A 24322-nucleotide genomic window follows, 5' to 3' on the forward strand; every position below is an offset into this window, starting at 1 on the left:
GTGTGTCTCGTTCACAGCTGATGCAAACTGTACTGTTCAAACTGCAATAAAGTCTCACGATAAATTCCTTGGCCCCCACCCCTTTATTTTCACCATGGATGTCCAGTCCCTGTATACTTCCATCCCCCACCAGGAAGGTCTCAAATCTCTCCGCTTCTTTTTGGATTCTAGACCTAACCAGTTCCCCTCTACTAACACTCTGCTCTGTCTAGCGTCCTTACTCTTCAGAATATCTCCTTTGGCTCCTCCCACTACCTCCAATCTAAAGGTGCAGCCATGAGCACACGTATGGATCGCAGATATGCCTGCCTTTTTGTTGTGTTTCTGGACAGAGTGCAGAGGGAGATTTACGAGGATGTTTCCAGGGCTCGCGGTATGAACAGACGTTATTCCTTGGAGCGTAGGGGTGGGTGCATAAAACCACAAGGTGCACAGATAGGTTGGGTACGCACAGTCCCCAGGTTCGGGGAATCGAGAATAAGAGGGCACAGGTTTCTGCTGATACGTGAGAGAGAGCAGAGAGATTGATTAGATGAGATTGGGGAGTGAGACGTTGGAGGGACGCGGGAAGAGTGGGCAAGATTGGGAGAAAGAGAGTGATAGAGCGAGAGGCGTTTAAAGCAGGGGAGAGGGGCAGGTGGGGGCTGACAGTGAATTTGAAAGACTAAGGAGAAAGAGGAGGTTGTCACGTGATTCATATCTCCTGTACTGGCTGTTTCAAGAGATCGTGGATCACCTCAGGAATATCCAGGCACACAGATGCAGCCGTCTCGCAAATGAAATGGTGCTTATCATTATTGCAATGGGAACGCTTACTGGACGATTTGCATTCAGTGCATTGGAACTGTCCAGAGTTCCACGTCTGTCCCCAAACTGTCCAAACTACACCGCTCTCTCTCCACAGCCTGGTGACAGTCTCCATACTAATCACAATGTCCAACTCTCTCCTTGGCCATGTGTCAGTGTTTAAACTAGTCCCACTGACCCACTCTGTTTCACTCTTTGTCTGACCCCGGGAATGTGTGATGGGATGGCGGAGAGGTACATTTTCTTCGTGTCCGACTCCGTGAGTGTGTCATGGGAAGGCGTGGAGGGAGTTTTAGTCGATGTCTGACACCGAGAGTGTGTGATGCGACGGTCTGGAACTGGCTGTTCTCTGTGTCTGACTCGGGGAGTGTTTGTTCTGAGGATGCCGAGGCTCTCTCTCTCTCTCTCTCTCTCTCTCTCTCTCTCTCTCTCTCTCTCTCTCTCTCTCTCTCGCTCTCTCTCACGCACACACACAGACAGACACACACATGCACACAGACACACAGCCGCTCCAGCACATCGCCGCGCTACCACCACCCTCTTCGCCAACTGCCCCCCTCGTTTCCAAACCCCACTTCTCTTGTCGCCTCCGCCCTTACTGACTGTGGAGAATGTAACCTATCCCAGCTGTTCAGCAGGCGGCAACTTTCCTGGAAACGACCCAGTTAAATTTCCGTGAGTGGAAGCTCAGTGTGCGCGGGAGGGAATGGGCAGAGTGAAGGTGGTGTTTTGAAGGTGTGGGGATAGAAAGATAGGCTTAGTGAGGAGGGAAGTGAGACGGAAAGGCACACGGCGAGTGGGTGTCCAGAGAGAGAGAGAGGGAGCGGGAGAGAGTTGCGAACCTGAAGCGGGATAGGTACATTCGTGGGGATAGATAGGGGGACAGTGACTTATGCAGAGAGCGAAAGGGATAGACAAGAAGTAATGGAGGGTGTTTGAAAGAGCTCCTGAACTCCCTCTGTTGGGCTGACTTCCCAGCTTTTTTTTTTTGCTGCTTCGATGAAGAACCAGTCAGTATCGCCGCCCGCTTTCTGGACTTCTCTGAAATACTGATAACCCCCAACTTATGCTCTAATTGGAGACGAGAGTCAAACCGTAGATGCCGATCAGCGCGCGTTGGTTTCCTGTAAACATCAATGTCCACATATCCATTAGTAGAGAGAGAATGAGAGAGAGAGAGAGAGAGAGAGAGAGAGAGGAGAGAGAGAGAGCGAGAGACTGTGGGGAGTTCTTCATTTCCCTCGGATGGTGGGGGCTCGCTTGTTCTCCATGTGTGTTTGTACCTTGGGATAAAATTCTACCAGACAATAGGTGATCTGCATGAGAGACACATAGAAACATAGAAACATAGAAAATCGGTGCAGGAGTAGGTCATTCGGCCCTTCGAACCTGCACCACCATTCAGAATGTTCATAGCTGATCATCCAACTCAGAATCCCGTACCTGCCTTCTCTCCATACCCCCTGATCCTTTTAGCCACAAAGCATATATCTAACTCGCTCTTAAATATCAGCAATGAACTGGCCTGAACTGCTTCTTGTGGCAGAGAATTCCACAGATTGACCACTCTCTGTGTGAAGCAGTTTTTCCACATCGCGGTCCTAAAAGGCTTCCTCGTTATCCTAAAACTATTATCCCTCGTTCTGGACTTCCCCAACCGCGGGAACAATCTTCCTGCATCTAGCCTGTCCAGTCCCTTTAGGATTTTACACATTTCAATAAGATCCCGCCTCAATCTTCTAAATTCCAACGAGTGTAAGCCTCGTCGATCCAGTCTTTCATCACTTGAAAGTCTTTCAGTCCTTCTTCATTCATTACATCTCTCTCCAGTCCTCTTCTTCCACTCTTTTCTACCTCCCTTCTCTCTCTATCTTCCTCCAACGTCCCTCTCATTTATCCCTCCGCCCTCTCTGCAGCACTCTCTCTGCTCCCTCTCATAATTATCGCTCCCTCCATGTCCCTCTCTCTCTCTCTCTCTTTCTTTTCCCCGTCAGGTCGCCCTCTGCTTTACTCCTTTCTCCCCTAATTTCTCTTCAAATATCCCCAACTATTTCCCCCCTCTCTATACCGATTCTCTCCTGCACCTGACCCTCCACCCGCCCCCCCACCACTTTCTCTCGGCTCCCCCCTTTCTGTTCGCAGTCACCCATTTTTTTCTCTCCGAACCCCCTTCCCAACCTCACAATCACAGCTCCTTCCACCGCCACTCTCCCCTCTGGAGAATACAAGCTCTCACACCCTCAATCTCCGCCCCCCTGCTCTCGGCCTGTCTCTTAATCAGCCCTTCCTCCGCTGTTTGCTGGCGCCGGTCTGACCCGGTGTCGACACGGCTTCCTCTGAAAACATTTTGTTCCCCTTTCTGAGCTGAGAGCGCAGAGAATCCTCGACAAGATGGACGACAGAGAGACTTACATGAACGTGAAGTTCACAAAAACGGAGTCACGGTCTCCTTCACGATATGAGTGGAGCAGAGGGGCGGAGGGAGGGAGATTCACTCTGTGTCTGACCCCGGGAGTGTGTCATGGGACGGTGTGGAGGGAGATTCACTCTGTGCCTGACCCCGGGAGTGTGTGATGTGACGGTGTGGAGGGAGATTCACTCTGTGCCTGACCCCGGGACTGTGTGATGTGACGGTGTGGAGGGAGATTCACTCTGTGCCTGACCCCGGGAGTGTGTGATGTGACGGTGTGGAGGGAGATTCACTCTGTGTCTGACCCCGGGAGTGTGTGATGGGACGGTGCGGAGGGACATTCATTCTCTGTCTGACACTGGGAGTGTGTGATACAACCGTGCGGAGGGAGATTCACTCTTTGTCCAACCCCGGGAGTATGTGATGGGACTGTGTGGAGGGAGATTCACTCTCTGTCTGGACCCCGGGAGGGTGTGATACAACGGTGTGGAGGGAGATTCACTCTGTGCCTGACCCCGGGATTGTGTGATGGGACGGAGCGGAAGGAGATTCACTCTGTGTCTGACCCCGGGAGTGTGTGATGTGACGGTGTGGAGGGAGATTCACTCTGTGCCTGACCCCGGGAGTGTGTGATGGGACGGTGCGGAGGGACATTCATTCACTGTCTGACACTGGGAGTGTGTGATACAACCGTGCGGGGGGAGATTCACTCTTTGTCTAACCCCGGGAGTATGTGATGGGACTGTGTGGAGGGAGATTCACTCTCTGTCTGACCCCGGGAGAGTGTGATACGACGGTGCGGAGGGAGATTCACTCGGTGTCTGACCCCGGGAGTTTACGATGGGACTGTGTGGAGGGAGATTCACTTTGTGTCTGACCCCGGGAGTGTGTGACGGGACGGTGTGGAGGGTGTCTCACTTTGTGTCTGACCCCGGGAGTGTGCGATCGGACTGTGTGGGGGACTTCACACTGTGTCTGACCCTAGATGTTCTGGTCCTAGCTGAACCTGATGTATCGTGCGTTGAAATTAATTTCAAGACCGTTTCTGAGCCCCTGGTCCGGACAGATGGAGGTCAGTTTTTTCTTGGTTGGTTTGACTGTGTTTAGCTGATTTGTCCAATGCTGTCGAGAGATCTCAGGGCAGCGCATAGTTGACCCGAAAAAAAAAAAAAAGACGGGGGGAACGCGCGCGAAATGCGAGCAGGAGGGATCTCTCTTTGATGGTCGGTGAGGAGTGTTGCGCCCTGGGAGGGGCGGAATAGAGGGAGCGTTGTGGGATGCTTTGAGGAGCGATTGCTGTGGGAAGGGTCGGTGGGGAGAGATAGCATGGGATGTGCCGTGTGGAGGAAGGGGCAATGAGGAGTGAGCGCTGTGTGGCAGGGGTGGTGGAGATGAGATAGCGCCGCGTAGGGGTGTTGAGTGGGGACACAGTGGGAGCGCCGGTGAGGAAGGAGTGTTATAAAAACGTTAACCACTCCAAGCTCCGTCTTCTAACCCCACTCTCTTTACCTTCTTTCCCCTTCTCTCACCTCCCCCACCTTCTCTTACCTCATCTCCTCTCTGCCTGTCTCCCCTACCCTTTTCCCACACAATTTCCCCTATTGTCTCCCACTGTCCTGTTCTCTTCGCATTCTCCCATTACCCCATCTCTTTTCCGTCTTTCCTTTATCACAGTCGTCGTCTCCACCACTCTCGACCCCCCCGCAATCTATCCCTCTCTCTCCGCTCACTCTCAACCCTCCCCCGTCCACCCCTCCCGTTCTTCCCACCTCGCTCTGTCGCTAAGTTTACCGCTCATCTCTCCTCCACGCCCTGTTCTCCTCTATATCCACCCCTCTCTCTGCTCCTCGACGCTCTTCCCACTGCTCTGTCCCCGCTCTCTGAAAATGTCCTCTTCTCTTTTCTCCATCCCTTTCCCTTCTCCTACCCCTTACTTTCATCTCTCACACGTCTCACTCCGCTCTCACCCAACACACTCTCCCCCTGTACCCCTCTCCTTTCTCTTTCCCCATTCTTTCTCTTTCGTATTTCCTCCCCAATGCCCACATCGCGCTCTCCTCTCTGTCCATCGTATTTGCCTTCTCTCTGTATCCATGTCTCTGTCCTGTCATTCCCCTTCTCCCTCACCATCTCTCTCACTTTCTAACTCCTTCTCTCCCCTCACTTAACCCTCTCTCTCTCTTTTCTCGCACCCGCTCTCTTCTGTCTCTCCCCAACTCCCTCCCCCCTTCTCTACCGCTCTCACTCTGTCCCTTATCTGACTGTCTGACTCTCTCTCCCAGCCGGTCTGAACTCGACCTACTCAGAGCTGAACTTTCGGAAAGAGGAACCCCGCATCGATGAGGACGAAGATCCTCCCATTGCCTCGGAACCCGGCGGGCTGTCACCCACTGCAAGTCCAGGTCAGGGTTCGTAGAAATGACGTCATTTAACGGGGTCACGTGTCATGCACCAGAGTGACCAAGTTTCTGATGCATCTGCTTCGACCGCTTCCTCTATCAGCTAGTTGTACATACTGACCACCATCTGGGTAACAAAACGTTGTCACTCGGCACCCCAATTAAATCCTTTTCTCCACTCACATTAGACCTGTGTGGTCCGATCCTCGATTCTCCAAGTGTATGGTACATAACTGTACACAGTTGTCATCTTTACATCATCAATGGGGACGGGAGAGGTCCTAGAGGATCGGAGGGTTGAGGATGTTGTTCCTTTATTCAATAAGGGGAACCGACATAGCCCAGGAAATTATAGACTACTGCGTCTTACCTCAGTGGTTTGTAAGCTGATGGAGAAGATCCTGAGGCAGCATTTATGAATATTTGAGGAGGTATAATATGATTAGGAATAGTCAGCATGGCTCGGTCAAGGCCAGGTCTTGCCTTACGAGTCTGATTAAATTTTTTGAGGATGTGACTAAACACACTGTTGAAGGAAGAGCAGCCGATGTAGTCTATATGGGTTTCAGCAAGGCATTTGATAAAGTACCCCATGCAAGGCTTATTTAGAAAGTAAAGAGGCATGGGATCCTACGGGACATCGCTTTGTGGATCCAGAACTGTATTGCCCGAAGAAGGCAAAGAGTGGAACTGAATTTAGGAGCCGATAGATAATGTTGTAGCTATATAGGACTCTGGTCAGACCCCACTTGGAGTACTGGGCTCATTTCTGGTCACCTCACTACAGGAAGGATATGGACGCCACAGCAGGGGTGCAGCGGAGATTTACAAGGGAGATTGACTGGATTGGGGAGCATGACTTATGAGAATAGGTTGAGTGAACTCGGTCTTTTCTCCTTGAAGCGACGGAGGATGACAGGTGACCGGACAGAGATGTACAAGGTGATTAGAGGCATTGATCGTGTGGATAGTCAGAGGCTTTTCTCCAGGGCTGAAATAGTTGCTACAAGAGGACACAGGTTTAGGGTGCTGTGGAGTAAGTGCAGAGGAGATGTCAGGGGCATGTTTTTTTTTACTCAGAGAGTGGTGAGTGCGTGGAATGGGCTGCCGAGTGTGGGAAGCCTAGTAATTTCTATGGAAAGGACGTGATCGGCAAAACTCTGGGGGCCTGTATTGTGCTGTAGGTTTTCTGTTTCTATGCTCCTATCTCATCCGGTCCCGGCGATTTATCCAACTTGATGCTTTCCAAAAGCTCCAGCACATCCTCTTTCTTAATATCTCCCTGCTCAAGCTTTTCAGTCTGCTGCAAGTCATGACTACAATAACCAAGATACTTTTCCATAGTGAATACTGAAGTAAAGTATTCATTAAGTACCTCTGCTATTTCCTCCGGTTCCATACATACTTTCCGACTGTTACAATTGACAGGCCCTATTCTTTCACTTCTTATCCTCCAGCTCTTCACATATTTGTAGAATGTCTTGGGGCTTTTCTTACTCCTGCCCGCCAAGGCCTTCGCATGGCCCTTTCTGGCTCTCCTAATTTCCTTCTTAAGCTCCTTCCTATTAGCTTTATAATCATCTTGATCTCTAACATTACCTAGCTCTAGAAACATAGACACATAGAAAATAGGTGCAGGAGTAGGCCATTCGTCCCTTAGAGCCTGCACCGCCATTCAGTATGATCATGGCTGATTATCCAACTCAGAACCCTGTACCTGCCTTCTTTCCATACCCGCTGATCCCTTTAGCCACAAGAACCATAGCTAACTCCCTCTTAAATATGGACAATCAACTGGCCTCAAATGTTTCCTGTGACAGAGAATTCCACAGATTCACCACTCTCTCTGTGAAGAAATTTTCCCTCATATCGGTCCTAAAAGGATTCTCCTTTATCCTTAAACTGCAACGCCTCGTCCTGGACTTGCTCAACATCGAGAACAATCTTCCTGCGTCCAGCCTGTCCAAACCCTTTAGAATTTTATACGTTTCAATAAGATCCCCCCTCAATCTTCTAAATTCCAAGAGTATTAGACCAGTCGATCCAGTCTTTCATCATATGAAAGTTCTGCCCTCCCAGGAATCAATCTGGTGAACTTTCTCTGTACTCCCTCTATGGCAAGAATGTCTTTCCTCAGATTAGGGGACCAAAACTTCACACAATACTCCAGGTGTGGTCTCACCAAGGCCCTGTACAACTGCAGTAGTACCTCCCTGCTCCTGTACTCGAATTGTCTTGCTATGAATGCCAGCATACCATACGCCTTTTTCACCGCCTGCGGTACCTGCATGCCTACTTTCAATGACTGGTGTATAATGACACCCAGGTCTCGTTGCACCTCCCCTTTTCCTAATCGGCCACCATTCATTTAATAAACGGCTTTCCTGTTTTTGCCACCAAATTGGATAACCTCACATTTATCCACATTAAAGCACAGCTGCCATGCATTTTCCCACTCATGTAACCTGTCCAAATCACCCTGCATCCTCTTAGCATCCTCCTCACAGCTAACACTGCCGCCCAGCTTCGTGTCATCCGCAAACTTGGAGATGTTGCATTTAATTCCCTCGTTTATGTCATTAATATATATGGTAAACAACTGGGGTCACAGCACTGAGCCTTGCTGTACCCCACTAGTCACTGCCTGCCATTCTGAAAAGGTCCCGTTTATTCCCACTCTTTGTTTCCTGTCTGCCAAACAATTCTCTACCTCCATCAATACCATACCTCCAATACCGTGTGCTTCAAGTTTGCCCACTAATCTCCTGTGTGGGACCGTGTCAAAAAAATTTACAAATCCAAATACACCACAACCACTGGTTCTCCCCTATCCACTCTACTAGTTACATCCTCAAAAAATTCTATCAAATTCTTCAGACATGATTTTCCTTTTACAAATCCATGCTGACTTTGTCCGATGATTTCTCCACTTTCCAAATGTGCTGTTATCACACCTTTGATAAATGACTCCAGCATTTTCCCCACCACCGATGTTAGGGTAACCGTTCTAAAATTCCCCGGTTTCTCTCTCCCTCCTTTTTTTAAAAAGAGGGGGTTGCATTAGCCACCCTCCAATCGTCAGGAACTAGTCCAGAATCTAAAGAGTCTTCTGATAGTGTGCCGCACATGAGGCCGCTTAACAAGACAGGGACCCATGGTGTTACTGGTAAGAGAGCAGATTGGATGACTGGCAGGAGGAAAAGAGTGGGAATAAAGGGAGGGGTTTCCTGGTCAGCGGCCGGCGACTAGTGGTGTTCCACAAAGGTTCTGTGTTGGGACCGCTTCTTTAATCCTGCCCACCAAGGCCTTCTCATCTTCCTTTCTGGCTCTCCTAATTTCCTTCTTAAGCTTCTTCCTTTTAGCCTTATAATTTTCTCAATGTCTAAAATTATCTAGCTCGCGAAAACATTTATAAGCATTTATTTTCTTCTTGACTAGATTTATTACAGCCTTTGTACACCAGTTTTCAAAGTCCCATGTAGCTATCCAGAACTCACTGAAGTAAAACCCTATCGTTTCCGCCTCCACTATCGCCGCCGGGAGACCATTCCACGCACTCACCACACTCTGCATTAAAACAAACTTACCTCTAAAATCTCCTCTGTTCCTGTTTCCAAACACCTCTAAACTGTGCCCTGTCGTGCTAGCCATTTCATCCCTGTGGAAAAGCTTCTGATTATCCACACGATCAATGCCTCTCATTAACCTGAGTTCCTCTATCAGGTCAACCCTCGTCCTCCGTCGTTCCAAGGAGAAAAGGCCAAGTTCACTCAACCTATTTTCATAAGGCATGCTCCCCAGTCCAGACAACATCCTTGTTAATCTCTGCACCCTTTCTATGGTTTCCACGTCCTTCCTGTTGTAAGGTGACGAGAACTGAGCACAGTATTCCAAGTACGGTTGACCAAGGCCCTACATAGTTGCAACATTACCTTCGGCTCCTAAACTCAGTGCCACTAATAATGAAAGCCAATGCACCATATGCCTTCTTAACCACAGAGTCAACCTGCGTGGCAGCTTTGAGTGTCCTTTGGACTCGGACTCCAGATCCCTCTGATCCTCCACACTGCCAAGAGTCTTGCCATTAATGATATATTCTGCCATCATATTTGACCTACTGAAATTAGCCACCTCACACTTACCTGCTTTGAACTCCATCTGCCATTTCTCAGTCCAGTTTTGCATCCGATCAGTATCCCACAGTAACCTCTGACAGACCTCCACGCTATCCATAACATCTCCAACCTTTGTGTCAACAGCAAATTTGCTAACTCATCCCTCCACTTCCATATGGTGGTCATTTATAAAAATATTACAAAGTTTTTGAACCTTTCGTAAGCTCCTCTTTTCTTCTTGACTAGATTTACAACAGCCTTTGTACACCACGGAACTAGTACCTCACCATTCTTTCCATGTCTCATTGGAACGTACGAACTCAGAACCCCACGCAAATATGCCCTGAACATTTGCCAACTTTCTTCCGTACGTTTCCCCGAGATCACCTGTTTCCAACTTATCTTCAAAATTCCTGCCTGAAAGCCTCATATTTCTCTTACTCTAATTAAACATTTCCCAAATTTGTCTGTTCCTATCCCTCTCCAATGCTGTGGTAAAGGAGATAGAATTGTGATCACTATCTCGGAAATGCTCTCCCACTGAGAGACCTGACACCTGGCCAAGTTAATTTCCCAATATCAGATAAAGTACAGCCTCTCCTATTGTAGGCCTATGTACATATTATGTCAAGAAACACTACTGAACACACCTAACAAACCCTACCCCATCTAAACCCCTCACTCCAGGGATATGTCAATCATTATTTTGGGCAATTCAAATCTCCTACCACAACAACACTGCTATTATTGCTCCTTTCCAGAATCCGTCTCCGTATCTTCTCCTCGATGTCTCTGTTAATATTGGGTGGTAGATAAAAAAAAACACCCATTAGAGTTATTGGTCCCTTCCTATTCCTTCCACTCACACAGATTCCGTAGACAACCCCTCCATGACTTCCTCCTAATCTGCAGCCGTTACCCTATCTCTGATCAACAGTGCCACGCACTGATCTATTTTGCCTCGCTCCCTGTCCTTCCTGAAACATATACAACCTGGCACCGGAAGTAGCCATTCCTGCTCCTGCACCACCCAACTCTCTGCAATGGCCACAACATCGTAGTTACAAGTTCTGATCCATGCTCTAATCTCCTCCGCTTTATTCACAATGCACCTCGCATTAATTTTGACACATCTCAACCCATTGGTCAGAGCGCGTCCCTTCTCTGTCATCTGCCTATCCTCCATTTAGCACTTTCCCCACATTACTACCTTTGAGGTCCTGTTTCTCAACTTCTTTGTGAAGTTAAGAAATGGCAAGGTTAAAAAGACACTAATAGCAGTTATATACGGGCCTCCAAACAGCAGCCGGGATGTGGACTCCACGTTCCAGCTGGTAATAGAAAGAAAGCGTGTGGAAGAGAATTGTCAGGATATTCATGAGGGATTTCAATATTAAAGTGGGGAAGTCAGGGAGGTACTGGATCACAGGAGAGGCTGTTTATAGAATGCCCACGGGATGGCTTTTTGGATCAACTTGTCCATAAGCCCATCAGAGGATCAACTGTTTCAGACTGGGTGCTGTGTAATGAACCTGAGGCGATTAAGTTCAGTTTCAAATTTGAAAAGCAGAATTTGGTGTCAGGTGTGTCAATATTTCAGAGGAACAAATGAAATTACAGTGGCATGAGAGAGGAACTGTCCGAAGTCGATTGGAAAAGTAAGCTAGATGGATCGACGGTAGAGCAGAATTGGATGAAATTCCCACAACAAGTATACTTGGTAGTGTGGAGGAGCAGAGGGATCTCGGGGTACATGTCCACAGATCCCTGAAAGTTGCCTTACAGGTGGATAGGGCAGTTAAGAAAGCTTATGGGGTGTTAGCTTTCATAAGTCGAGGGATAGAGTTTAAGAGTCGCGATGTAATGATGCGCTCTATTAAACTCTGGTTAGGCCACACTCGGAGTATTGTATCCAGTTCTGGTCACCTCACTATAGGAAGGATGTGGAAGCATTGGAAAGGGTACAGAGGAGATTTACCAGAATGCTGCCTGGTTTAGAAAGTATGCATTATGATTAGAGATTAAGGAGGCTAGGGCTTTACTCTTTGGAGAGAAGGAGGATGAGAGGAGACATGATAGAGGTGTACAAGATAATAAGAGGAATAGATAGAGTGGCTAGCCAGCGCCTCTTCCCCAGGGCGCCACTGCTCAATACAAGAGGACATGGCTTTAAGGTCATGGGTAGGAAGTTGAAGGGGGATATTAGAGGAAGGTTTTTTTACTCAGAGAGTGGTTGGTGCGTGGAATACACTGCCTGAATCAGTGTTGGAGGCAGATACACTAGTGAAGTTTAAGAGACTACTAGACAGGTATATGGAGGAATCTAAGGTGGGGGCTTACATGGGAGGCAGGGTTTGAGGGTAGGCACAACATTGTGGGCCGTAGGGCCTGTACTGTGCTGTACTCTTCTATGTTCTATGTTCTATACCGATTTGGATACTGTTGCGGTGTTTGACTGACCTGGGACACGCTGAGGCAGCCGGATCTCTGGCACTGAGTCTGGTTCTGCAGTGCAGAAGGGAGGGTGGAAAAAGATGAGAGCGGTAGTGATAGGGCACACGATAGATAGCCGTACAGAAAAGAGGTTCTGTTGTCGTGACAGAAATTCCCGGATAGTTTGCTGCCTCCTGTGTGCCAGGGTCAGGGATGTCTCTGATCGCTTGCACAGCATTCTAAAGTGGGAGTGTGAACAGCCAGAAGTCATGGTGCACATCGGTACCAATGACGTAGGAAGAAAGAGTCAGAAGGTCCTGAAGAGTGAGCATAGAGAGCTTGGTAGGAAGTTAAAAAGCAGGACCTCAGGGGTGGTAAGGGATGCTCTGGCGGATTAACACGTGGCTGAGGAACTGGTGTAAGGGGCAGAGTTTCAGATTTCAGTAACATTGGGACATCTTCTCGGGCAGGAGGGACCTGTACAAGAGAGATGGGTTACACCTGAACTGCAAGGGGACCAATATCCTTGCAGGGAGGTTTGTTAGTGCTGTTGGGGAGGGTTTAAACCTGATTTGCAGGGATATGGGAACCAGAGTGCCAGAGCAGATCGTGGAGCTGGGGTGAAAAAAATGATGTTAAAAGTTCATACAAAGTCACAAATAGAAGGTTTCAGTAGGATAGTAGGGGAGATTCAAACAAGCGGACATGACTTGAGAGTTAGGGTGCAAAAGTTCACGGCTAACACGGGGGTGGGGGGACGTCTTTACTCAGAGGGTGGTGGCTCTGTGGAACGAGCTTCCAGTAGAAGTGGTCTAGGCAAGTTCGATATTGTCATTGAAAGAACAATTGGACAGGTATATGGACAGGAAACGTATGGAGTGTTATGGGCTGAGTGCATGTTGGTGGGACTAGGTGAGAGTAAGCGTTCGATACGGACTAGAAGGACCGATATGGCCTCTTTCCTTGCTGTAATTGATATATGGTTATATGGCTACATGTGTGTGGTGGTAATAATCTTCGGAGGTGTGTCTCTTTTACGGATGACACCAAGATAGGTGGAGGAGCAGGAAGTGTTGAAGAAACGGAAAAGTTATAGAGGGACATGGTCAGTTCTGGAGAGTGGGCAGAGAAATGCCAGATGAGATAGTACGTTGAGACATTGTCGCGGAAAAGGAATACTCGGACCCGGGAGGGAGAGGGCCGTCGAATATTCTTTATTCGTCACATTATATCATGGGCAGCCTAGAATCTAAAAGCGGGATCCTGGAGCTCCCTCAAACAAGGAAACTCAGTCATATTTATACATCAGTGGGACGTGACGAGAGACACATAGTTGGATTTTTGTTTACTGAAGTAAAGGTCACGTGCCTCAGGACATTGTACGACCAGATAATTCCTTATTTGAACATTTGTCTTGCATTTTCAGAGAATGCTACAGAATAGCGAAGTAGCAAAAATATGTTCTTGAGCAGCAACACATTTTACTTAAGTGTTAGTTCTCAAAAAACATATGAGCCCAGCTGACTCAACCGCAGACATATGAAAATTCTCAGAAAAAAAGAAGTACAGATGCATATATTTTTATAACTCGGTTGCAGGGCACAGTTCAGTTACACAGAGTACATTAGTTACAGTTAAACTATTGTGGACTTTGAATTCACATTTTAAAACAAATCATTAGCCCCCGATGCCCAATACAATGCAAGGCCTTGATATTTTCTTCCACTGTTCCCTCCTTGTTAATCTTCTAGATTAACACTCCTTACTGGGGTACTGCATCCTCCTCCTCATCAGGGAGCTCAGAAGGGGAAGAGACTCTCCTTCCCTGGGTACAGCTCTGCACCCCACCAGTGTTCCTTGCTGTCCTTTCATCCTTTGGGGTACCATAGGGACCTTCTGAGGGCCAGACAAGGCTACCTTCATTAAATGATAACAGCAGAATTGCAATGCTGCACATACACAACACCCTAAACACATATCATCGCGACTGCAACTATTCCATGCGTTACCCAGCCTCGCCAGCCAGAAAACCAACCCTTTATTATCTCCCACCACTTTTTCCCCGGACCAAAATTCTTGAACAGTTTCTCTATCTTCCTAATGTCCTCTATCTTCACCTTTATGTGCTGATCAGTTATATTTTCAGAGGCATCGGGGATACAGGTGCAACATTAGTTCCCTAGTAACGCACAGACCCCTCCTTCTTAGGCTAATACTTCTTCTCCACTTTCCTGTTTCTTTGTATTTGCTTCCCACGCTGTTAGGTAATCAATCAATCCCACCCCCAATATGATTATCGCCACTACTTCCTTCATATGAGTCCTCTATTGAGCATATATTTTGTTAATAATCTGTCACCATGTATATAACATGAGGTGAAGGTTAAAATAAATTTATGTTCCGGTCTCTCACTAACACTTTGTTCTTGGTTCTCAGAGCCGTTCCTCTCTCTCTCTCTGGGAAGATTTGACCTGTTCGGTATTTTATTTCGTCGTTGTCGTGGTGCAACCTGCGCCTGCTGACATGTGTTCAGTCTGGTCTCTTCTTCACCTTAACGGCTGTATGGGTCTTCATCCGCCTGGGAGAGAAAGAGTCTTTATTTACCGATCTCTCATTTATTCCATTAATGGATGCATGTTACCTTCAGTTAAAGGTGCCTGGGTTAACTGGACTCTCTCATACAATTTCCCTGCCCCCTGACGCAATGCTTGTGCGTATTTCAGTGTTTTCTTATCATTGTATATTAGCACTACTTTTTTCTGTTGTCATGGGAGGCTCATTTCCTGCTGTCATAGGCAGCCCCATCAATATTTAATGAGGGGTAAGTCCTGTATTTCTATCCTTCTGATTTCACATCGTGTACATTACTAAGGGCATTGCCTCTTGCCGTCCGAGACCGTTTTGCTGACAATAATTTGTCAAAGTCGCTTTTATTTCCCCGTTTCCTCTTTCCACCATACCTGAGGGCTGAGGCTGGTAGGGGATTTGCAATTTCTAATGGAACCCCAAGTCTTCCTTCAGTCCCTGTGCTAATTTATTTGTAAAACGGGTTCCACTGTCGCTATTTACCCTAGGGGAATTCCAAACCTAGGTATAATTTCTTTCATAAATATGTTCACCACAGTTCTTACATCATTCCTCCTAGTTGGATAGCCCTCCTCCCATCTGAAAAACATGTCCACTATTACCAATATATACGTAAACCTCCGTTTAGCAGGCATATGTACAAAGTCAATTTGCAGGGCCGTTTAAATAAGGGTGTTCAACCTGATCAGCGATGGATCCAAGGGGACATCGCTTTGTGGATCCAGAACGGGCTTGCCCACAGGAGGCAAAGAGTGGTTGTATCATATTCTGCATGGAGGTCGGTAACCAGTGAAGTGCCTCATGGATCTGTTCTGGGATCCTTACAGATCCTGACAGATTAGCCATGATCAGAGTGAATGTAGGTGCTAGCACGAAGGGATGAATGGCGGACTCCTGCACCTATTTTCTATTGTCTATTGTCTATTGTCTTACTCTTCGTTATTTTTATAAATGGCCTGGATGAGGGAGTGGATGGGTGAGTTAGTAAGTTTGTTGATGACACAAAGTTTGGAGGTGTTGAGGATACTGTAGATTGCTGTCAGAGGTTACAACCGGACATTGATAGGATGCCAAACTGTGCTGAAAAGTGGCAGATGGAGTTTACCCCACATAAGTGTGTGATGGTTTATTTTGGCAGGTCAAACATCACGGCAGGATATAGCATTGTTTGTAAGAGTCTTGGTTGTGTGGAGGATCAAAGAGATCTTGGGGTCCGAGTCCATCGGACATTCAAAGCAGCTGCTCAGGTTGACTCTGTGGTTAAGGAGGCGTACGGTGGATTGGCCTTCAACAATCGTGGAATTGAATATAGGAGCCGAGAGATAATGTTCTAGCTATATAGGACTCTGGTCAGACCCCACTTGGAGTACTGGGCTCATTTCTGGTCATCTCTCTACAGGAAGGATATAGAAACCACAGAAGGGGTGCAGAGATTTACAAGGATGTTGCCTGGATTGGGGAGCATGCCTTATGAGAATAGGTTGAGTGAACTCGGTCTTTTCTCCTTGGAGCGACGGAGGATGACAGGTGCCTGGACAGAGATATATAAGGTGATGAGAAGCATTGATCGTCTGGATAGTCAGAGGCTTTTACCCAGGGCTGAAATGGTTGCCACAAGAGGACACAGGTTTAGGGTGCTGGGGAGTAGCTACAGAGGAAATGTCAGGGGCATGTTTTCTACTCAGAGAGTGGTGAGTGCGTGGAATGGGCTGTCTAGTGTGGGTAAGCCTGGCAATTTCTACGGTGGGGACATGTTCGGCAAAACTTTAGGGACCTGTATTGTGCTGTTGGTTTTCTGTTTCTAAGCTCCTATCTCATCCGGTCCCGGCGATTTATCCAAATTAATGTTTTCCAAAAGCTCCAGCACATCCTCTTTCTTAATACCTCCATGCTCAAGCTTTTCAGTCTGCTTCAAGTCATCACTACAATCACCAAGATCCGTTCCCACAGTGAATACTGAAGAAAAGTATTCATTAAGTACCTCTGCTATTTCCTCCGGTTCCATACATACTTTCCGACTGTCACAATTGACAGGCCCTATTTTCACTTCTTATACTCCTGCTTTTCACATATTTGTAGAATGTCTTGGGGCTTTTCTTAATCCTGCCCGCCAAGGCCTTCGCACGGCCCTTTCTGGCTCTCCTATTTTCCTTCTTAAGCTCCTTCCTATTAGCCTTATAATCATCTGGATCTCTAACATTACCGAGCGCTAGAAACATGGAAACATAGAAAATAGGTGCAGGAGTCGGCCATTCGGCCCATCGAGCCTGCACCGCCATTCAGTACAATCATGGTTGATCATCGAACTCAGAACCCTGTCCCTGGCTTTTCTCCATACCCCGTGATCCCTTTAGCCAGAATGGCCATATCTAATTCCCTCTTAAATATAGCTAAACAACTGGCCTCAACTGTTTCTTGTAACAGAGGAATCAGCAGATTCACCACTCTCCCTGTGAAGAAATTTTCCCTCATATCGGTCCGAAAAGGATTCCCCTTTATCCTTAAACTGCGACGCCTTGTTCTGGACTTGCTCAACATCGGGAACAATCTTCCTGCATCTAGCCTGTCCAATCCCTTTAGAATTTTATACGTTTCAATAAGACCCCCCGCCTCAATCTTCTAAATTCCAGTCAGTATTAGACCACTCGATACAGTCTTTCATCATCTGAAAGTCCTGTCATCCCAGGAATCAATCTGGTCAACCTTCTTTGTACTCTCTCTATGGTAAGGATGTATTTCCTCAGACTAGGGGACCAAAACTTCACACAATACTCCAGGTGTTGCCTCCCCAAGGCCTTGTAAAACTGCAGTAGTACCCACTGACCTGCACATGGTCTCGGCCTGAAACGTTGACTGCACCTCTTCCTAGAGATGCTGCCTGGCCTGCTGCGTTGACCAGCAACTTTGATGTGCGTTGCTTGAATTTCCATCATCTGCAGAATTCCTGTTGTTTACAATACTCCAGATTCGGCCTCACCAGTGCCTTATACAGCCTCATGATAACATTCCAGCTTTTATACTCAATACCTTGACTAATAAAGGCCAATGTACCAACAGCTCTCTTTACGACCCCATCTACCTGTGACGCCACTTTTAGGGAATTTTGTATCTGTATTCCCAGATCCCTCTGTTCCACTGCACTCCTCCGTGCCTTACCATTAACCCTATATGTTCTACCTTGGTTTGTCCTTCCAACATGCAATACCTCACACTTGTCTGTATTAAACTCCATCTGCTATTTTCAGCCCATTTTTACAGTCTGTCGAAGTCCCTTTGCAGGCTCTGAAAACCTTCCTCACTGTCTACTACACCTCCAATCTTTGTATCGTCAGCAAACTTGCTGATCCAATTTACCACATTATCATCCAGATTATTGAGATAGATGACAAATAACAATGGACTCAGCACTGATCCCTGTGGCACACCACTAGTCACAAGCCTCCACTCGAAGAAGCAATTCTCTACTACCACTCTGTGGCTTCTTCCATTGAGTCAATGTCTAATCCAATTTACCAACTCTCCATGTATACCCAGCGACTGAATTGTCCTAACTAACCTCCCATGCGAGACCTTGTCAAAGGCCTCACTGAAGTCCATGTAGACAATATCCACTGCCTTCCCTTCATCCACTTTCCTGGTAACCTCCTCGAAAAAACTCCAATAGATTGGTCAAACATGACCTACCACGCACAAAGCCATGTTGACTCTCCCTAATCACTCCCTGTTTATCCAAATGCTTGTAGATTCTGTCTCTTGGTACTCCCTCCAGTAACTTACACACTACCACCGTCAAATTTACCGGCCTATAATTTCCCAGATTACTTTTCGGTCCTTTTATAAACAACGGAGCAACATGAGCCACTCTCCAATCCTCCGGCACTTCACCTGTAGACAGCGACATTTTAAATATTTCTGCCAGGGCCCCTGCAATTTCAACACTGGTCTCCTTCAGGGTCCAAGGGAACACTCTGTCAGGTCCCGGGGATTTACCAACTTTAATATTCCTCAAGACAGCAAGGACCTGCTCCTTTTCGATCTGTACAGTTTCCATGATCTCACTATTTGTTTCCTTTAATTCTATAGACTTAATGCCAGTTTCCTTAGTAAATACAGACGCAAATAAATAAATAAATAAATAAAATAAAACTATTTAAGGTCTCCCCCATTTCTTTTGGTTCCGCACATAGCCGACCATTCTGATGTTCAAGAGGACCAATTTTATCCCTTACAATCCCTTTGCTCTTAATATACCTGTAAAAGCTCTTTGGATTATCCTTCAGTTTTTACTGCCAAGGCAACCTCATGTCTTCTTTTAGCCCTCCTGATTTCTTTCTTAAGTATTTTCCTGCACTTCTTATACTCCTCAAGCACCTTGTTTACTCCCTGCTTCTTATACATGTCATACAACTCCCTCTTCTTCTTTATCAGAGTTGCAATATCCCTTGAGAACCAAGGTTCCTTATTGCTATTCACTTTTCCTTTAATCCTGAAAGGAACATACAAATTCTGCACTCTCAAAATGCCTCCTTTGAAGGCTTCCCACCTACTGATCACATCCTTGCCAGAGAACAATCTGTCCCAATCCATGCTTTTTAGATCCTTTCCCATTTCTTCAAATTTGGCCTTCTTCCAGTTAAGAAAATCAACCCTAGGACCAGATCTATCCTTGTCCATGTTTAAGTTTAGCCTTATAATTTTCTAGATGTCTAACATTGTCTAGTTCTCGAAACCATTCATAAGGATTTATTTTCTTCTTGACTAGATTTATTACAGCCGTTGTACATCAGTTTTCAAAGTCTCATGTAGCCATCCAGAACTCACTTAAAAAACAAAACAAAACAAAAAAATAACTATCGTTTCCGCCTTCACTACCACCGGCGGGAGACGATTCCACGCACTCACCACACTCTGCATTAAAAACAAACTTACCTCTGACATCTCCTCTGTACCTGTTTCCAAACACCTCTAAATTGTGGCCTGTCGAGCCAGCCATTTCAGCCTTGTGGAAAAGCATCTGACTATCCACACGATCAATGCCTCTCATTGTCCTGAGTTCTTCTATCTGGTCAACACTCGTCCTCCGTCGCTCCAAGGAGAAAAGGCCAAGTTCACTCAACCTATTCTCATAAGGTATTCTACCCAGTCCAGACAACAGCCTTGTAAATCTATGCACCCTTTCTATGGTTTCCACGTCCTTCCTGTAGTGAGGCAACGAGAAATGAGAACAGTACTCCAAGTACGATAGACCGAGGCCCTAAACAGCTGCAATATTATCTCTTGGCTCCTAAACCCAATGCCACTAATGATGAAGGCCAATGCACCGTATGCCTTCTTAACCACAGAGTCCACCTGCCAGGCAGCTTCGAGTGTCCTATAGACTCGGACCTCAAGATCCCTCTGATCCTCCGCACTGCCAAGAGTCTTGCCATTACTGATACAGTCTGCCATCATATTTGACCTACCAAAATGAGCCAGCTCACACTTATCTGGTTTGATCTCCATCTGCCATTTCTCAGTCCAGATTTGCATTCGATCAATATCCCTCAGTAACCTCTGTCAGACCTTTACGCTATCCATAACCCCCCTAACCATTGTGTCATCAGCAAATTTGCTAACTCATCCCTTCACATCCTCATAGAGATCATTAAAAAAAATGCAAAGTTTTTTGAACCTTTCATCAGCTCCTCTTTTCTTCTTGACTAGATTTACAGCAGCCTTTGTACACCACGGAACTTGTACCTTACCATTCTTTCCATGTCTCATTGGAATTTACCCATTCAGAGCCCGAAACAGCTATCTCCTGAACATTTGCCACATTTATTCCGTACGTATCCCCGAGAACACCTGTTTCCAATTTGTCTTCCAAATTCCTGCCCGAAAGCCTCACAATTCCCCTTACTCTATTTAAACATTTCCCAAATTTGTCTGCTCCTATCCCTCTCCAATGTTGTGGTAAAGGAGATAGAATTGTGATCACTATCTCGGAAATGCTCTCCCACTGAGAGACCTGACAACTGGCCAGGTTCATTTCCCAATATCAGATAAAGTACAGCCTCTGCTATTGTGGGCCTATGTACATATAATGTCAACAAACCCTCCTGAACACACCTAACAAACTCTGCCCCATGTAAACCCCTCACTCCAGGGATATGCCAATCATTATTTTGGGTTACTAAAATCTTCCACCACAACAACCCTGCTATTAGTACTCTTTTCCAGAATCTGTCTCCGTATCTGCTCCTCGATGTCCCTGTTAATAGTGGGTGGTATATAAACACACCCTTTATAGTTATTGATCCCTTCCTATTCCTAACTTCCACTCACAGAGATTCCGTAGAAAACCCTTCAATGACTTCCTCCTTTTCTGCAGCCATTACACTATCTCTGATGAACAGTGCCACCACCCACCCCGTTCCATGTCCTTCCTGAAACATCTACAGCCTGGCACCTGAAGTAGCAGTTTATGCCCCTGCACCATCCAAGTCTCTGTCATTGCCACAATATTGTAGTTCCAAGTGCTGATCCATGCTCTACACTCCTGCGCTCCTCGCGTTAATTTAGATACATCTCAAGCCATCGACCAGAGCGAGTTCTTTCTCTATCATCTGCCTATCCTCCCTTTCGCACTGTCTCTAAGCTTTCTCTGTTTGTGAGCCAATCTCTCTATCCTCCGTCAATTCAGTTTGGTTCTCAACCTCCCGCAATTCTAGTTTAAACTCTCCCCAACACCTTAGCAAACCTTTCCGACAGGAGGTTGGTCCTCTCGGATTCAAGTGCAACCCCTCGTTTTTGTACATGTCCAACCTGTTGCACAAGAGCTTCCAGTGATCCAGAAGTCTAACTCCCTGCCGCCTGCTCCAATCCCTCAGCCACTCATTTATCCTCCACGTCATTCTATTCCTATGCTGACTGTCAGGTGGCACAGACAGTAATCCCCAGATTACTACCTTTGAGGTCCTGCTTATCAACTTCTTTGTGAAGTTAAGAAATGGAAAGGGTAAAAAGACACTAATAGCAGTTATACACAGGCCTTCAAAATACAGCAGGGATGTGGACTACCAGTTACAGCTGAAAATACGAAAGGCGTGTCAGAAGGAAATTGTCAAGATAAGTATGGGGGATTTTAATATGAAAGTGGATTGGGAAAGTCAGGAAGGTACTGGATCTCAGGATAGGGAGCTTATAGAATGCCCAAGGGATGGATTTTTGGAGCAAATTGTCCATACGCCCACCAGGGGATCAGCTGTTTTGGATTGGGTACTGTGTAATGAACCTGAGGCGATTGAGTTCAGTTTCAAATTTGAAAAGGAGAAGCTGCTGCCAGGTGTATGAATATTTCAGTGGAACAAAGGAAATTACAGTGGTATGAGAGAGGAACGGCCCAAGTCGAATGGAAAATTAATCTAGATGGAGGGACGGTAGAGCAGAATTGGATGAAATTCATACAACATGTATACCGAGTTCAATACTGTTGCGGGGGAAGACTTACCTGAGACAAGCTGTGGGTACCGGATCTCTGGCACCGAGTCTGGTTCCGCAGTACAGAAGGGAGGGTGGAAAAAGAGGGGAGCGGTAGTGATAGAGCACACGATAGATATAGGTACAGACAGGAGGTTCTGTGGTCGTGACAGAGACTCCCGGATGGTTTGCTGCCTCCGGGGTGCCAGGGTCAGGGATGTCTCTGATCGCTTGCAGAGTATTCTAAAGTGGGAGGGCGAACAGCCACATGTCATGGTACACATCGGTACCAATGACGTAGGAAGAAAGAGAGAGGAGGTCCTGAAGAGTGAGTATAGAGAGCTTGGTAGGAAGTTAAAATGCGGGACCTGAAGGGTGTTAATCTCAGGATTGCTACATGTGCCACGTGACAGTGAAGGAAAGAATAGGATGCTGTGGCGGATTAACACGTGGCTGAGGTACTAGCGTAGGGGGCGGAGTTTCAGAGTTCAGTATCATTGGGACCTCTTCTGGGGCAGGTGGGACCTGTACAAGAAGACGGGTTGCACCGAAACTACAATGGGACCCAATATCCTTGCAGGGTGGTTTGTTACTGCTATTGGGGATGGTTTAAACTAGATTTGCAGGGGGATGGAAAACAGAGTGCCAGACCAGATAGTGGAGCGGGGAATTAAATGATGTTAAAAGTTCATGTAATATCACAATAGAAGGGTTGTGTAAGGGAGCAGGGGGGAATCAAACAGGAGAACATGAGTTGAGATTTATGGGGCAAAGGTTTAGGACTAGCACGAGGGGGAACTTCTTTACTCAGAGAGTTGTGGCTGTGTGGAACGAGCTTCCAGTACAAGTGGTAGAGGCAGGTTCGGTATTGTCATTTAAAGATTAAAATGGATAGATATATGGACAGGAAAGGTATGGAGTGTTATGGGCTGAGTGCATGTTGGTGGGACTAGGTGAGAATAAGCGTTCGATACGGACTAGAAGGGCCGATATGGCCTCTTTCCGTGCTGTATTTGATATATGGTTATATGGCTATATGTGTGTGCTGGTAATAATCTCGGAGTTGTGCCTATTTTACGGATGACACCAAGATAGTTGGAGGAGCAGGAAGTGTTGAAGAAACGGAAAAGGTACAGAGGGACATGGTCAGTTCTGGAGAGTGGGCAAACAAATGGCAGATGAAATATTATGTTGAGAAATTGTCGCGGAAAAGGAATACTCGGACCTGGAGGGATAGTTCCGTGGAAATTTCTTTATTTGTCACATGACATCATGGGGAGCCTAGAACCAAAAAGCGGGATCCTGGAGCTCCCTCAAACAAAAAAACTCAGTCATATTTATACATCAATTGTACGTGACAAGAGACACTTAATTGGATTTTTTTTTTTACTGAAGTAAAGGTCACGTGCCTCAGGACATTGTATGACCAGATAATTCCTTATTTGAACATTTGTCGAGCATTTTCAGAGAATGCTACAGAATAGGGAAGTAGCAAAAATATGTTATTCAGCTGAAACACATTTTACTTAAGTGTTACTTCTCAAAACACATATTAGGCCAGCTGGCTCGAACGTAGACACTTAGAAATTCTCAGAACAAAGAGGTACAGATGCAGTTATATTTATATCTCAGTTGCGAGGCACATTTCAGTCACACATAGTACATTAGTTACAGACAAATGATTGTGGTCATCGAATGCACATTTTAAGACAAATCATTAGCCCCCAATGCCCATTGCAATGCAAGGCCTCGATATTTTCTTCCACAGTTCCCTCCTTGTTAATCTTCTAGATTAACACTTTTTACTGGGGTAATTTCTCCTCCTCCTCATAAGGAGAAGGGTCTCTCCTTGCCTGGGAACAGCTCTTCTCCCACCAATGTTCCTTGCTGGCTTTCATCATTCGGGGTACCATAGGGACACCTTGAGGGCCAGACAAGGCTCTTTTTCATTTATTGATAACAGCTGAATTGCAGTGCTGAGCATACACAGCACCCCAAAACACATATCATCGCCACTATAACGATTCCAATGCGTTACCCAGCTTCCCCAGCCAGAAAACCAACCCTTTATTATCTCCCACTGCTTTTTCACCGGACCAAAATTCTTGAACTGT

Source organism: Mobula birostris, chromosome 13 (assembly GCF_030028105.1).
Source record: "Mobula birostris isolate sMobBir1 chromosome 13, sMobBir1.hap1, whole genome shotgun sequence".
In the NCBI taxonomy this organism is placed as follows: Eukaryota; Metazoa; Chordata; class Chondrichthyes; order Myliobatiformes; family Myliobatidae; genus Mobula; species Mobula birostris.